This window comes from Musca autumnalis, unplaced genomic scaffold (genome assembly GCF_047663935.1).
Source record: "Musca autumnalis isolate F117 unplaced genomic scaffold, ASM4766393v1 scaffold_3, whole genome shotgun sequence".
Classification (NCBI taxonomy): Eukaryota; Metazoa; Arthropoda; class Insecta; order Diptera; family Muscidae; genus Musca; species Musca autumnalis.
The window spans coordinates 198,836,100-198,852,216 of record NW_027411866.1 but is presented as its reverse complement, the minus strand read 5'-3'; the positions used below and the strand labels follow the sequence as shown (position 1 = coordinate 198,852,216).

Below are 16,117 nucleotides of genomic sequence, written 5' to 3'. Positions count from 1 at the left end.
GGTCTGACAAATGAGCAGGAGGTCTTCTTATCCGATTCGAACGCCTTAACGCTGTTGGTGTTTCTGGTGTAGACACTTGCGGCTGAGTAACGACTGGATTGGTGACTGGATTTGCAATTGTCTGTTCAATTCTGATTTCATCAAAGGCAGTTTTCTTTTTCGGTTGCACATCCTCAGCGAATGTAACAGATTTTTGTGGCTTTGGCACCTCGGATTTGTAAAGTTGATTAATATGACGTTTCAGCTCGTATCCATTATCAAGCTTAATTTGATAATGTAATTTTCCAAATTTACGTATGACAACTCCAAACTTCCAGGTAGGCTTATTTCTGTCGTACCAACGGACCTGTACCCTCTCTCCCAGGCTTAACTGGCGTACTTTAAACCGAGTTGGAGAATCTGAACGCTGCTTCGTTGGGCGAATTGCATCCAATTTAATTCTTAAAACACGACCAAGATACATTTCTGCGGGGCTCTTCCCGTTTGCTAATGGCGTTGCTCTGTAACGTAAAACAATATCTTGAACTTTTTCACAAACGTTACCTTTTTCACCTTCCATTGCCTTGAGCTTGCACTTTAATGTTTGAATGTACCTTTCGGCTAACCCATTTGTGGCTGGATGACCTGGGGCGATAAACTTTTGAATTATTCCATTTTCCATACAAAAACGTTTAAAATGGCTGCTTTGAAAAATTGTGGCGTTGTCGGAAACCAAGATTTGAGGAAGACCATGAGTCGAAAAAATGTTTTGAAGTAGAAGTATAGTTTTTTCAGTGGTTGGGGCCTCTCGAATCACTCGAACTTCTGGCCATTTTGATTTTGCGTCCACCAACACGAAAAAATAATTATTTTGAAATGGTCCTGCGTAGTCGATATGGACCCTTTGAAAATTTCCACTTGGTTCTTCCCATTGGTGTGTTATTACTTTCGTAGGATTTTTCCTCACCTGTGCGCAATTTTGGCAGGCTCTTACCAAATGTTCAATGTCGGAATCTATGTTTTTCCAGTAACAAAATCTTCGTGCTAACTGCTTCATTTTGACAACGCCGCTGTGTGTATGATGTAGTTCATTGAGAATATACGTACGTAGGTTTAGAGGGATGACCACCCGATCGCCACGAAATATAACTCCATCTTGCAAAGAATAGCTTGGATCCAAGTTTTTCCCGCTCAGAAGGTCTATTTTCAAAGTTGCTAATTCGGGATCCCTTTCCGTCTCCTTTGCTATTGTTGCAGCGGTAACCGTTGATGACGATATTTGATTGATGATTTGATCTTGAATGTTTTTGACTTCTTCGTCCAAAAAATGTTGAAATTTGATATTAGCCTCCATTGGAGCTCTGGACAAACAATCTGCATTTGAATTGTCGATGCCTCTACGATGGACAACTTTGTAATTAAAATTTTGTAGAAAAGACGCATACCTGAGTAATCTTGCTGACGTCATCGCTGGTGTCTTTGCACTTTGGTGAAAAATTCTTGAAAGTGGACGGTTGTCCGTAATAAGGGTGAATTCTCTTCCCATTAAATACGTAAAAAACTTGTCAACAGCATACACAATAGCCAACGCCTCACGGTCCAATTGACTGTAATTTTGTTCTGCCTTTGTTAAGGCTCTGGATGCAAATGCTACGGGGCGCTCTACTCCGTTTATAATATGAGATAAAACAGCACCAATACCTGTGGGACTTGCGTCACAAGCCAAGGTCACAGGTAAGGTTTCGTTGTAGGGTGTAAGTACCCTATCAGCAACAATTTCTTTTTTGAGATTTTTGAAAGCGTTTTCACAATTTGATGTCCACACAAACTTTTTCCCCTCTTCTAACAATTGTCGCAACGGATGTGTTAAAGTTGATGCATTCGGAATGAACCTTGAATAATATGTAATCATGCCAAGAAATGTTCGCACCTCATTAACGTTCTGTGGTCTTGGCAAATTTATTATGGCTTCGATTTTACTTGGGCACTTTGATATTTTGTTGTGGCTGACAATATATCCTAAATACTGCAGCTCGGTTTTGAAAAATTCGCACTTATTTTTGTTGACGTGTAGTTGATTTGCTTTTAAAACTTCCAAACATTTGATTAATCGCGTCTCGCATTCGTATATTGTACCACCATGTATAATAATGTCGTCGAAATACGATATTGTGCCGTCAAGGCCTTGTAAAATTTGATCCAAAATCCGATTGAATTCACTTGGTGCAGTTTTTATACCAAAAGACAATCTATTCATTCGATATACACCTCTATGTGTCGAAATTGTTTGTATATCCCTGCTCTCTTCATCCACTCTCACATGTAAGTACGCTTTGTATAGGTCGAGCTTGCAAAAATACGTTGAATTTTTAAGTGTATTGAAAATTTCATCAATTCTTTTGATTGGGTAGTGTGCAGGTTCCAATTGTGGATTTACACCAATTTTGTAATCTACACACAAACGCACATTACCATCTGACTTCGGAATGACGACCAACGGCGATCCCCAATTGCTGGTATTTATTTTTGAAATTATTCCATCTCGCTCTAAGCTGTCCAATTCACGCTCCACCTTTTCTCGCAGAGCAAAAGGAACTTGCCTCTCACGCACAAACATTGGCTTTGCCCCTTTCTGCAACTTCAAACAGCACATAGCATCAGGTATACAGCCAACTTGTTGCTTGAAAATTTCTGGATAATTTTTAAGAATTTCTTCCACTGGTCGCACCTCGAAAATTGCACCATGCTCACCTTTTTCACATTCTAAATCGACATCCGTTAGATTTATATGTAAATGACGTATCCACACTCTACCCAGCAGCGCAGAATGTTTTGAATTTACTATGTACATCTCTTCTGTTGATGTTTTGTTTTTATATTTGACTTCCACATCAACGACACCAACTGGAACAAAAACATCTCCGGTATATGACCGAAATGCCATATCTGCTTTTCTCACAGGGTTTTTTAATTGCAATTTATCGTATTCGTTTTGAGGGATTAACGTAAATCCTGCACCAGAATCAATTTCGAACTTTTGCACTTTTCCTTCTATTTGTATTTTTGCATAAAATTTTTGTGTATCCCTTTTTGACATTTGTTGATTGTTTTGATAAATATCGATAATTTTGTTTATGCCAAAATAATCGTTTATGGGGTATGTTCCGTGAGATCCACTTGAACTGCCTTGAGAGTCAAACAGCTGATTGCACTGATCGACTGTGTGTGTGTGTTTACCAGTTGTTGATTTCTTTTGCCTCATCTTCATTTGTATACATACTTGTCGTACGTGACCACTTTTCCCACATTCACGACACTTTAACATTGATTTTTTTACTTTGCATTCATTTGCAATATGATTTGAACGACCGCAACGCAGACACATCCCTTCCAAGCCTAATTCGCCGTAGTTTATTCTCGTTGCTGATTTTGAACGGTGTTGACTGCGACTTCGATTTTTCTTTTGTCGGCTTTGATGAAGTTGATTAATTTCTGTTGATGATGGGGTATTATGCGAAATAGCCTGGCTGTCAAGTTTTGCCGCTTCCATTGTTGTTGCTTTATCTACTATTTCTTTAAACGATGCATTCGGCGTTTGTAGTAGCTGCTCACGTATATGTGTATCTCGCAAGCCTCTTATAAATTGAGAGCGCAAAAATATCTCCGCCACAGATTTTTTGCATTCACACTCAAACTTACATGAATTTGAACGTTGTTGTAGAACTGCTACAAATTCAGATATGTTTTGGTTCTCATTTTGAACTTCACAAAGGAATCTATGTTGTTCAACCAAAACATTCTTTTTCGGACAAAAATGTGTATTTAGAAGTTGAATTATGTCATCATAACTTAAATCACTTATGTTTCTTGGGGCTGCTAATGTTGCTAGCGTTGAATATATTGATGACCCAATGTATTGCAACAACAATTTAGCACTAGTTATTTTATCGTCGAATACACCTTTTAACTGCAGATGCAATTCTAAACGCTCTTTATACGTTTTGAAGCTTTCTTTTGTAGGTTCAAATTGATCGAAGTTTGTAATAATGTTGACACTGGTAGACGTTGCGGACGACGCTTGTTGGTTCTTCATAGCTGTTGCCATTGTATTAATGGCTTCTAGAAGTTGCGCCAATTGAGCTGACTCCATTTTGCGTTGCAAACGTTGAAGAAATTTATTGAATTTATGCACAGATTCTTATTCAAAGTTTATTGAAATTGACTTTACACTCGTCGCCAATCTTTGTTGTGTATTTTGAAATAAAAAGAAGCACGCGATGAATAAGATTTAATTCAATAATTCTTTATTAAATACTTAACACAACAAATCTTAATGTTAATCAAAAATGGAGGTTGAACGGTTTGTACTGGTTGATAGTTAGAATGGCAGTGAGTTATGCTAACAATAACTAGAAAGCAAAAAGCTGTTACTTGAAAGTAACGATTAACGATTTAGTACAAAAGATACATTTGCATTGAGTAGAAAATATTAACAGTACAGGGTTGCCATCAAATATTAATATATATTGAAATACACCACATGGTCCCATGCGTTTTTTACCTGTCTGAAGACCCTTCAGGACGGCATTTTTTATCACTGAACTTTATTACATTCAATACTGTTATTCTATTATTAGCCGCAAAAGTCATAAAAATGCATAATGACCGCAAAAATTTGCAAAAAATTTTATAGTTTTATAGTACTGATTTTCCCTTTGCAATACTTTTATTGTCACCCCCAAGTAGTAGTTAAATCTTATTTTTGACCGTATTTGTTATAAGTCGCAAATAAACTTGCCATATTTTGACGGAATATTGTTGTAAGGACCTATAGCAAGATACTTGCACAAAAAACCGTATAGTTTTTACATAATTTGTTGCCATAAACGAACAATTAATATGAAATTTTCTACAATTTTGGTTTTTGCAATACTTTTCTTGCCTAACTGTACATATTTTTGGTTATGCCTTAACGCCATCACCATCGGCAGCATCATCATTATCGAACAACATAAAAATTTCTCGTCATAGTCGTCATCAGCTATGTCATCGTTCGTCATCACAAAAGCGCACAACAACCATCTGTAGCAAAATTTGTTAAGCATTGACACAAAACAAAAAAACTTTCCTATGGGTGAAACACGTGTAGAAATACGTACATATATGCGACCTAAACAATACGTTTTGTTTAAGAGAAATTTTGGCGTAATTCGAAAAAATGGGACTAAATCCAGAAAGTGGCATAAATTGAATACTCTGCCAGCTGGCGGAAAAATCTGAAATGTTTACCACAGTTAGATTTTTACGTACTGATTACAAAAATATAAAGTTTGTTGGGGGGAAGTCCATACTTCCCAAAAATTCCCTTGTTAAAGTAAGAAAAAAAATTTAAATTAAAAAAAAACTTGGCTCCTATCCATAGGAGAAAGTCTTAAATTCCCGGCCGAAGGCCGGCTACTTAGAAAGAACTTACAATTTAAAAAAAAAAAATCAGATTTTTTCCGTCAGCTGTTAGAGTATTCAATTTGTTCCCAGAAAGTTTTTCTAGTTATTCGTAGAGATGCGGATTTTCATAAGAATTGACATTTTATCTTTCAATGTGTGGTGATTAATTCAAACAAATTAAGAGTTTTTAAGTATGATTCTACAGTCATCGCTAATGCATTTCATTGGAAAGGTGTGTGTCGTATGAAGTTTAAACACATCGTAATCCATTAAAATGTTTTTAACATGAAAATTGGCAACACTATGCAGTGGTAGAAGTGGAGAATATCGCCTCTTGATTGAAAGTTAAAAATTACAACTTTTAGTGCGAAAGTGTATTACTACTATGTAAATTCGGACAGAAGAAAACATCTTGCATCTGTGATTTATGAATGCCGACTAATTAAATGCACGGTTAATAATTAATTGCATCTATATTTTTGCATCGTGGTTGCGGTGATTTGTTGCTGTATTTTCTGGCTAAGTACCAAGCTGATAATTTTCATCTTAGCTTAAGCCGCTTGTTTACATTTTGAAGTCGATAGTTTCTTTGCTGCCATCTTATTGTTGATCACATTAGTCGCCGGCATTTTTATATTTTAACGCCGTTATCGCTGCAAACAATCTTTATTTTTGACGCCGTTAATGCAAAATAGCCGCCGTTGAACTTTGCTTTTAATCAGCTGACACATAAGTAAACAGCGATCGTGCCGCTCAAATTTTTATTTGGCTTTTAATATTTTTTCTTCAAAATGGGACATCCTTGCGGAGTTTGCAATTTGGAAACCTCAAGAAAAAGATGTTTACTATGCAGGACATGTGATTTATGGTTTCACGTTGATTGTGAGAACGTTTCCAAATCAGTTTTCAACGTTCTTGACCAAAATCGCAATCTCGCCTACACATGCGTCAAGTGTATGGCTAATCCTCCAGACAATTCCGATAAAGCGTTCAAGACTGAAGTTAGAAAACAATTTTCATCACTCAAAGAATCTTTTTCTACCTTTGCTAGTGATATCAAAAAAGAACAAGGAGAAATAAAACGAGGCTTTGAGACTGCTGTTGCGGAATTTCGTGCGGAGATTTCAACTAGTTTGCAAGAAATAAGAGATGAAGTACATTGTTGCCGTGAACTTGCTAAAGCAAATGATATTTCTGTTAAAAGTTCTCTTTTTGAGCTGGAACTTCAAAATCATATACTACAGCACAGACTTAACAGAAATGATGCAATCTTAACTGGTCTTCCTGATAATATTGAAAAGCTTAAAGATGTTGCCACATATTTGTGTGCATTTTTAAAAGTGGACATTGTTCCGGATGATATTCAAAATGTTCTTTATATACGAAGGCGCCGTTCAATTCTATTAAAATTTAAGGACATTGGGAAGAGAGATGAAGTTATGTCGGCTTATTTCAAGCATAAATCGCTAAAAGTGTCTGATATTATTGGTGGTTCAAATGGAGACAGAGCTTATCTAAACGACAACTATTCCAGCTTGGCCAACAAGTTATTTAAAACCTGTTCTAAGTTGAAGAAGGACAATAAAATATCTGGTTTCAGCATTATAAACAGAGAACAAATTGGAACTAAAATTGTCATGTTGGATGGTGATGTCAAGAAATTCAACTATAAGGAATTTATAGATGTCTTCAAAATTCATTCACAAATTGCAATGTAAAAGTATTTTCTTCTTTATATATTGATCTCATTCATGCTTTATTTTTTGCTGTAATATTTTCAATCAAGTGGTTTAATTAATGAATTGTAGTATTTCATATTGAAATGAAAATTTATTGGAATTATACAAGTAAAATGGTTTTAGATTTTTGGCTCCCCCACAATTATGAATATTGCATTAAAAGTCATGACCGATAATATGAATCTTGGCCCTATAGCCAGTGATAATAGTTTATTGAAGAATTTGACTAATTCTTTTGATAAAAATCTTAATATTGGACATATAAATGCCCAAAGTTTATGCCCGTCAAATTCTAGCGTTAAACTTGAAGAGTTTAAAAACACTTTTTATGATTCTGGGTTGGATATTATTGGCGTTTCGGAAACGTGGTTTAAGCCACATGTATCTTCAAGTGCTCTAATGGTTCCTAATTACAAATTGATTAGAAATGATCGTTTCAGCAGTGATCAACCTGGCATTCCTCATCGAGGTGGCGGTGTTTGCTTATATGTTTCTAATAATCTACGCTTCAGAGTTATTTTCCGTGGTATGCAGCATGGTGTATGTGAGTCGTTATTTGTTGAAGTCTTTGGCAATGGCATATCGTCTGTTATTGTTGGCGTGGTTTACTTGCCCAATGGTTCTATTGATGCTTTTGAAAGTGTGCATGCCGATATATTAGATAGTTATCCAAATATTGTTTTAATGGGGGATTTTAACTACAATTTGTTTAATCACATTAAATCTCTAAATCTCAGGTCTGTTGCGACTAGATGTGGTCTGCATCCCATACACAACTGTTTGCCTACACACATTCATTTACACAACAATAGTACGTCTTTATTGGACTATTTTTTGGTAAGCCAACCTAATTGTGTTGTTCACAAAGATCAGATTCAGTTTCCTTTTTTCTCTTCCCATCACAGTTTTATTTTTATTTCGATAGATTTTTCACCTGTTTTACGTGATGATTGGGTTGAAATTAAAGATTACAATCGTACTAGGCTTGAAGACATTTCAGATTATATTGATGACCTTGAGCTTCGATCTATATTTCATTCAAATGATGTGGATTTACAACTTTCCAAATTAAATAATGTTGTAAATGTCCTTCATGCTCATGTCCCAACAACTAGAGTAAGAAAAAATCGTAATGAAGACTCTTGGTTTAATTCTAACAGAATACGACAGGCTAGAAAGGAAAGAGATAAGGCATATGGTTTATACCTTCGTTTTCATACTGATGAATATTGGAGAATGTATTGTCGTTTGAGGAATAAAGCAAAGGCTATTGTCAGAAAAGTCCGCTCCGAATTTGGTTGTAAGCAATTTTCTAATCTTAATAATGCTCAAATGTGGAAAAAGATTCGTTCGATTGGCTGTATTGAACGTGAGAACAATGATCTCTTAGAAAGTGATGTTGATCAGATTGCAAACAAGTTCTTAAGCTACATGAACCCCAGAGATGATCGTGATTTTAATTTTGAAGCGTTTAGTGAATCGGATAATTCCTTCTCCTTTAAAACAATATCAAGTACTGAACTTGTTCTTGCCCTAAGCTCTATCAAATCGAACTCTGCAGGTTATGATGCGATTCCTACTAAATTTATTAAACTTATCTTTCCAATTATATCTCAATATCTATTACATTTGATCAATACGATACTAACTGTTTCCATATACCCATCTGCATGGAAATTAGGACGTGTTGTTCCAATACCTAAAGATGGTAGCCATGATATTGATAATATTAGACCCATTACAATACTTCCTGCAATGTCTAAAATTCTCGAAAATGTAATGAAAAATCAAATACTTGAACACATCAACAGATATTCTCTATTTAATCCCTCTCAGTTTGCGTTTCGTAACAATCATAACACCACCTCCGCATTGCTTGCTCTTACCGACTCTATCAGAAAAGATCTAAATGATAATGTATCTTGCGCTATGGTCTCACTGGATCTCACAAAAGCTTTTGATTGCATAAACCACCATATTATGATTGAGAAACTACGTGATAACTTTAGATTTTCGAGGACATCTTGTAAACTAATTCATTCCTACTTGTCAGGACGTAGTCAGTACGTATCTGTAAATGGGATTTGTTCTTCTGTTGATTGGGTTACATCTGGTGTACCTCAAGGGTCAGTATTGGGCCCAATACTATTTCTTATATACATAAACGACATTATTACTAAGATTACAAATCAGTTTTGTCAACCTTTTGTTTTTGCAGATGATTTCTTTTTACTATTTAAATCACAATCTTCACAAGAGTCCATAAATTCTCATCTGAGTATTATATCAAAGTTAATGGAAGATAACAAGCTTAAAGTAAACCCTCTAAAAACTAAAGCTATAATTTTCCACAATAGAAATCGTGAGATTTGTTATCCCAATTTTTATATTAATGATACTCAAATTAATTCTGTTGACTCTGTTAAATGTCTCGGTGTTATACTGGATCAGAATCTGAGTTTTGATAAACATATTAATACTTTGTCCAATAAGATCTGTCTTACTTTGAGGAGGCTATATAGTCTTAAAGCATATACTCCTAGGATTGTGAGAATGCGTCTGGGGTATTCTTTACTTATGAGCCTGATTAATTACGGAATTGAAGTTTATACAGGTACTTGGTCTTACAACATTGATAATGTTGAAAGAATTTTTAGGAGAATTATACGATATGTATATTCATTAAATGTAAGCGATCATGTTAATGCTCTTGAATTTACACATGCATTTTTGGGCTGCAATTTCCGTAATTATATTAAACAAAGGACTATATTACTTTTTTTCAATATCATGAAAATGCAGCAACCTAAATTGTTAGTTAATTCATTTCATTTTATTCATTCTACAAGAAATGTTCAAATTGATATTCCGATTGTACATTCCTCTATGTATGAACACTCGTATTTTGTGCGTGTTTATCGTATCTGGAATTATCTCCCAAATGATCTAAAATTGTTTTCTTATTCATACCATTCTTTTAAACATAAACTGAAAGTTTACTTTAACGGTCAAGTTAATAATTATCGCTGGTTGGTATAGGGTTATCTTGTTCTAAAATGTTTGCAGTATTCATATGGCTGGGGAGCCTAATCGATTTAGTTTGTTATTATAAATTTAATTTTTCTTTTTTATTATTATATTGTTGAATTATTTGCATAGTTTTTATCTTACAATACATAAATAATAGGCTTTGTAAGCTTTCTTTGTATTGATATTGAATAAATAAAAAAAAAAAAAAAAAAAAAAAAAAAAAAAAAAAAAAAAAAAAAAAAAAAAAAAATATGTTTTTAGTTCTGCCATTGAAGTTGTCCTCATAAATCTTAAAAAAAAAATTAATAATAAATTTATTCATAGGATCGTGCAATGACGCATACAGTTCATCATTCATCAGTTTTTGTTTTTTCGAAACCTGCATAACCCCTACATTCAGGCTAATAATTCGATAAAAAATCTGCCCATTGAAATATTGGTTTTTAGGCCTCAAAAACCGTTTCAGACAATTTGCAGTCGAATTATACCTGTACATCTATCTATCTGTCTTACGGGTGCACACAAAACTATCGAACTGATCAACGGATTTGGCCCAAACTTCGCACATGGAAATATTTCTTTGGGACATAAATAATTAAGGTTCGAATATGAATTTTATCGGTCCACACCTTCGGGTAACTCCTAGACAAAATTCTTCGCAAATGTAAAGACACAAGTCGGATCGTTTGTCCTCGCGGCCCCCATGAACGGTGGTAAATTTTTTTCAAGGCAAGGCCGATGCTACCTGGACTGCAATAATGGGTTACTTGCGAAAAAAAAACTTTATATACCCTGCCTTGGAAACGTAACATTTCCGTAACCTGAGATCGTTATCTACATCATGGTCTCTACGGGAGTATATACTTGGACCAAAGCCATATGTTTCATATTTCACTCTTTGATGGCATTTTCCAATTTCATTCTTTTATTTTTTTTTTCCTTTTTTACTATTGAAATGATTATCTGCCCCCACGTTTTCATCCGTTGCTTTCTTCTATTGCGTTGTAGCACGACAACCCTGATGGGGGACCCTCTGCTGCACGTGATGAAATTTGCGATTCTTTAGCGGCGTCGATAAAATATGGTGATGATAACCACCTTGTTTTTTGCGGAGTCTATCAGCCTCGTTCCTCAATTTTCTCCATTCAATTTATTTCTTTAAATTGCAAGACATCCAGCCTACAGATCCGAGGTCATCTGAAAAGCTGCAACATTGGAGCCGATATAGGTGAATTGTGGACAACGGTTAAGTCACTCACGAACGCTGGAAGGATGGAGGATAGTACCTCAGTCACATTTGGCGACTTTACGTTGACTGACCCGAAGAGGTGCGCAAGTAATTTCAATCGACAGTTTGTCGAGCCCGCCGAGAGTGACAGGGCGAAGAGAAGAGTATTACGTCGCATCAGATCTCTTCCTGCCGAGGATGAACTACCACAATTTACAATGGATGATGTTGCCAATGCCATCAGGAACGCTAAATCATCCAAAGCGTTGGGCCCTGATGGAATCTCCATGGTAATGCTGAAGCAGCTGGATGAGCAGGGATTGGAGTATCTCACTAAAGTTCTCAACTTGTGGCTAGCCACCCTCGTTGTTCCCGAAGTCTGGAAAATGGGCAGGGTGGTCCCACTACGGAAGCCAGCAAAAGTGAATCGTACAGGCCGGTTTAGCTTTTGTCGCCCGTAACAAAGACCTTAGTCCTCCCCAGTATCCGGAATAGCTATCAAGTTGCTGATCATCAGCATGGATTCCGTAAGCAGCACAGCACGTCAACAGCGCTACACGCCATTACCACATATATTTGTCAAGGACTCAACCAGAGACGACCGTGTGATAGAACAGTGATGGTGGGGCTTTAATACAGTCCGGCACTTCACGCTGTGTGAGGACATTGAGCAGACAACCCTCCGGCCAAGCTTGAAACGTTGGATAGTCAACTATATGTGTGGACGCCAGTCGTACGTGGAATTCAGGAATAAGAAGTCCAAACCCCGTAGAGTGAAACAGGGAGTTCCCCAAGGTGGGGTGATATCTCCGGAACGGTTTAACCTCTACCTCTCCTGTATTCCGCCCCCTCCAGACGGCATCGAGATCGTAACTTAGGTACCTTCCCTGATGACATCTGTGAGAGACTGAACTCCTATTTAATCGATCTTAACATCTTTTTCCACGCGATGAATATGCAGATTTCCGCCACAAAATCTACAGCCACTCTGTTCACCACATGGACAGCGCAGTTTGGAAGAGAATTGAATGTCGTGGTCGACCGTAGCAGAATTCCGACCACAAACTGTCCCCAAAATGTTAGGCAATCCCACGGCAGCGGGTTCTTACGTACCGGATTGACCCGAAACTAAAAGTGTTTCGGCCAGCGGCTGCCAACCCAGCATTATATGCTGCTATAACAACAACAACAACAAAATGTTAGGGGTCATATTCGACACTACTTTCAAGTCCTGCGCGCACGCCACAGCTATCTGCGACAAACTGAAAAGAAACTTTGTTGACCACATATAACGCGATAGGTCGGTTGTGGTGGTAAGATATGCGGCGCTAGTTTGGTCCCCGGGATTATGTGATACGAATTGGAAAAAGATTCAAACCTGCCAGAATGCCGCCCCGAGAACAGCAACAGGGTGCCTCCTCAAGTCTTCAGTGGACCATCTACATGAGGAGGCAAAGATTCTTCCAGTAAAGCAACACAAAGAGATGCTTTCCTTGCAGTACTTGCTTGGGTGTTACCGCGAGAGCCATCCCAATCACCATTTGCTGGCTAGGCCCGACACATTCAGGCATATCAGGAAGGATATTCATTCTATCGAGAGGGAGGTCCAACAATATAGGAGAGAACCCCTAGATCAACAGGCATATCAAGCAGGTTTAAATAGTATTCACACGGATGCAGTTGCTATGGCCATAAGCAAATATAGTGTGAATAAAGTCCTCGAAATACATCCCCCATCTATCGCAGCTGAGGAGCGTCAGCTGCCACAACAAACTAGAGTCATTTTGGCTCAACTAAGCTCGGGATATTGCAGTCGCCAAAATTCTTATTGGGCGGATATCAACCGCGCCATGCAAGACATCTGCCCAGTATGCGGCATGGCCCCGCACGACACAAAACACCTATACAACTGCCCAGCCAAACCTACTCATCTAATCCCATCGAAGCAGCCACTTTCCTGGAGATAGACCCAAAGCCAGATTGAACAGATGAATAAACATACAAACATAATAATAAACACTGTTACAACAACAACGTTGAAATAATAAAAAGTCAATACCCTATACCCGGATACCCGGGAGGACTTTCGCCGAAAAACTATACATCGTTGTGATCAGTATAACAAGGGCTAACTGCGCTAAAATTTTGAAGCTGATCTGAGAGGTGTCACTAAACGACATTTGTTTCCCTTGTGGAAGTATAGATGAGAGTTTATGAATCCGTCCACATGTTGCTTTTATATTGTAAAATAATTGCCGGCTTAAATGTCGTTTAGGGCAAGCATGGTCACATTTGGCACGGCGGTGCCGATGATTTTCGGCAATTTACACGCACACGACCCGAATGCACAGAAAGAGCGTACAAAAGAGAACAAATGTTTTGATTTGTTATTGTTTTATAGTTTGTGTGAATACAAACTTACTAACACACTGTTATAAGTTGCCAATATTTTGAATACGTTCACATTTTCTCCGATCTCTTTTTGGTCATGCCTGGTTTAGGGGCACCTCTCGGATCGGGCTGAAATTTTTACAGTAGATAGTCCTTGGCATCATGAACACAACGATATATAATTTTCCGGGGGATGTCCATACTTCCCGAGATATGGTTGTTGACATTTTACAATTCTAACGTGGTCAATATGGGCATCGTTTTGAAGCTTATGGAGATTACTTTTATGCACGCGACCTATTTTTACACCTGTTTATAGGAGAATGTATTAAATTCCTGGTCAAAGCCGGCTACTTAGGAAACTTTAAATTTAAAAGAAAGTTTTGATCGCGTAGCCCACTCTTGTCCCTGTCCGTAGGAGAAAGTCTTAAAAATTTCAGCCCGATCCCAGAGGTGCCCATAAACAACATAAAGGTGTTACATGTATGAAATTTCCGAAATGTTAAGAAGACCCATATCTCGGGAAGTATGGGCTCCCCCCGGAAAATTATATATCGTTGGAATCAGGGTCCCAAGGGTTACCTATGGTGAAAATTTCGGACCGATCCGAGAAGTGCCCCTAAACGAGACTCCTCCACTGTACCACAACACAACAACTGAAACAATAATAAAGATATTACCAAAAAATCCAACGTTTTTATTTCATATTTACATGTTATAGACCTTAGCGCGCCTTCCAAAGGTTTTGGTTTAATCAACATACTATCCATTCCTTCTAGTAATAAACATTGCAACACATTTTGCTGTTTCGTTACACCTCAATTAAAAAATAACTAAAATTGCAGTAACCTTATAAAGAGATAAAGAAGAAGAGAGAAAAAGTAAATGTTTTTGTTTTCTAAAAAAACTCTAATAAGAATCCATTACCATACCACATAAAAGCATATCAAATAAAAAACAAAGATTTGCTTGAATATTCATGCAATCAACCATTCACAACAGTTATTGGATGGGGTCTTGTTGACTGGCTGTCAGGCAGGCAGAGTGTTGTTATTTTTATGAAATGACGTCATGACGTCGTTGTCGTTTGCTCTCTTAACAATATGAACGACCCGACCGCGAATGATGATGATGTCGTCGGTTGTTGATGCTTGGTGGAGTTTTACGTATACGACACGACTGGTATATGATAGAGCTACGTAACTTGTACGTATGTACGTAATCAACACAATAACATCATTACCATGTTCGTGTTAATCATCATTATTACCTTCATCATTGTGTTGATATGTAAACTAAACACAAGCACGGGGTTTGTTTTGTAGGTCCACACAATACATTTTCTTTTAATTTTTGGTATTTGTAATAAATAAATAATGCCGAAGCAGTAAATGTTTTCATTCGTTTCATTTAGTTTTTTGCTTGGCTCATTTCTTTTTATCTTATTTTTCGTTGTTACGTATTTCACAGTCATTCAGTGAGAAATACCATCATCATCATCAGAGGCCACTTTGATATCAAGTGGATAAAATAACAAGAAGAAGAAATGAAAGAACGGTGCTTCTTCCATTTGTAGAGGGGCAACATAACAAAACAATAAAGTGAGAGAGGCGGAAAATAGTGAAGAGAGTTAATGATGTGTTGTTTGTGTTATTTAAAAAGGGGGAAGGTGGGCAAATAAAGCATCTAGCACAAAAAAAAACGTTTTTATGTGGAATTGGAATTCATCTTTATGATTTCTAGTTTTCTTTGCAAAGATTAGAATACATATCATCAAAACGTAATTCAAAAAAGTAGAAAGGTAGATAGATATACACGACGACATCGTAAGCTAGTGACGTAATGAATTAAAAAAAGAACACACACAACACATATGCAACACTCACAACAATTGTGCAAAAAAACGAATGAATATGTAGTTCACAGACCACTTGCAAACAATTAACGAGAACGACGGACCTATTATTTAAATTTTAAAATAATATTTATTACAACAGCAACAACAATGTTGGAAAAGTGTTCATATTTGTAAGAATATTTTTTGTTATTTTTCATTAGAGAACTTGTGTTTTTCTTGGGGGTTGATTATTGACAAAGTCTCAAATAAACTGTTGCCAACATTTCTATCATAAAATAGGGGTGTAGGGAGGATGGGGTGAACATTTGTTCGTGACCGAGCCAACACCAGCTGAGAGTGACAGGACATGATGAAAGAAAAAAAACTGCACTTGTAAGTATAGAAGAAAATATTTTTCCAATAATTTTTTCACATTTTGGAAGTTACTTATTTAGCAATTTGTAAATA

General features: G+C 36.8%; 1 protein-coding gene across 16 annotated transcripts in view; it reads right to left on the bottom strand.

Annotated features, from left to right (window-relative positions):
- The window catches only part of CrebB (Cyclic-AMP response element binding protein B), a 68,934-nt gene that overhangs the window by 20,802 nt on the left and 32,015 nt on the right, over nt 1–16,117 (bottom strand). Inside the window, exons 1-2 of one of the 16 annotated variants that reach the window (XM_073976220.1) lie at nt 15,083–15,220; nt 14,525–14,661 (exon numbers count right to left, since the gene is read on the bottom strand). The exons of 12 other annotated variants lie outside the window; for them this stretch is intronic. The gene's annotated coding sequence lies outside the window, so the exon portion shown is untranslated. Of the gene's footprint in view, nt 1–14,524; nt 14,662–14,744; nt 15,001–15,082; nt 15,221–16,117 lie in introns of those variants that run through there. 3 more of the 16 variants (XM_073976224.1, XM_073976230.1, XM_073976234.1) reach the window with 3 other exon arrangements.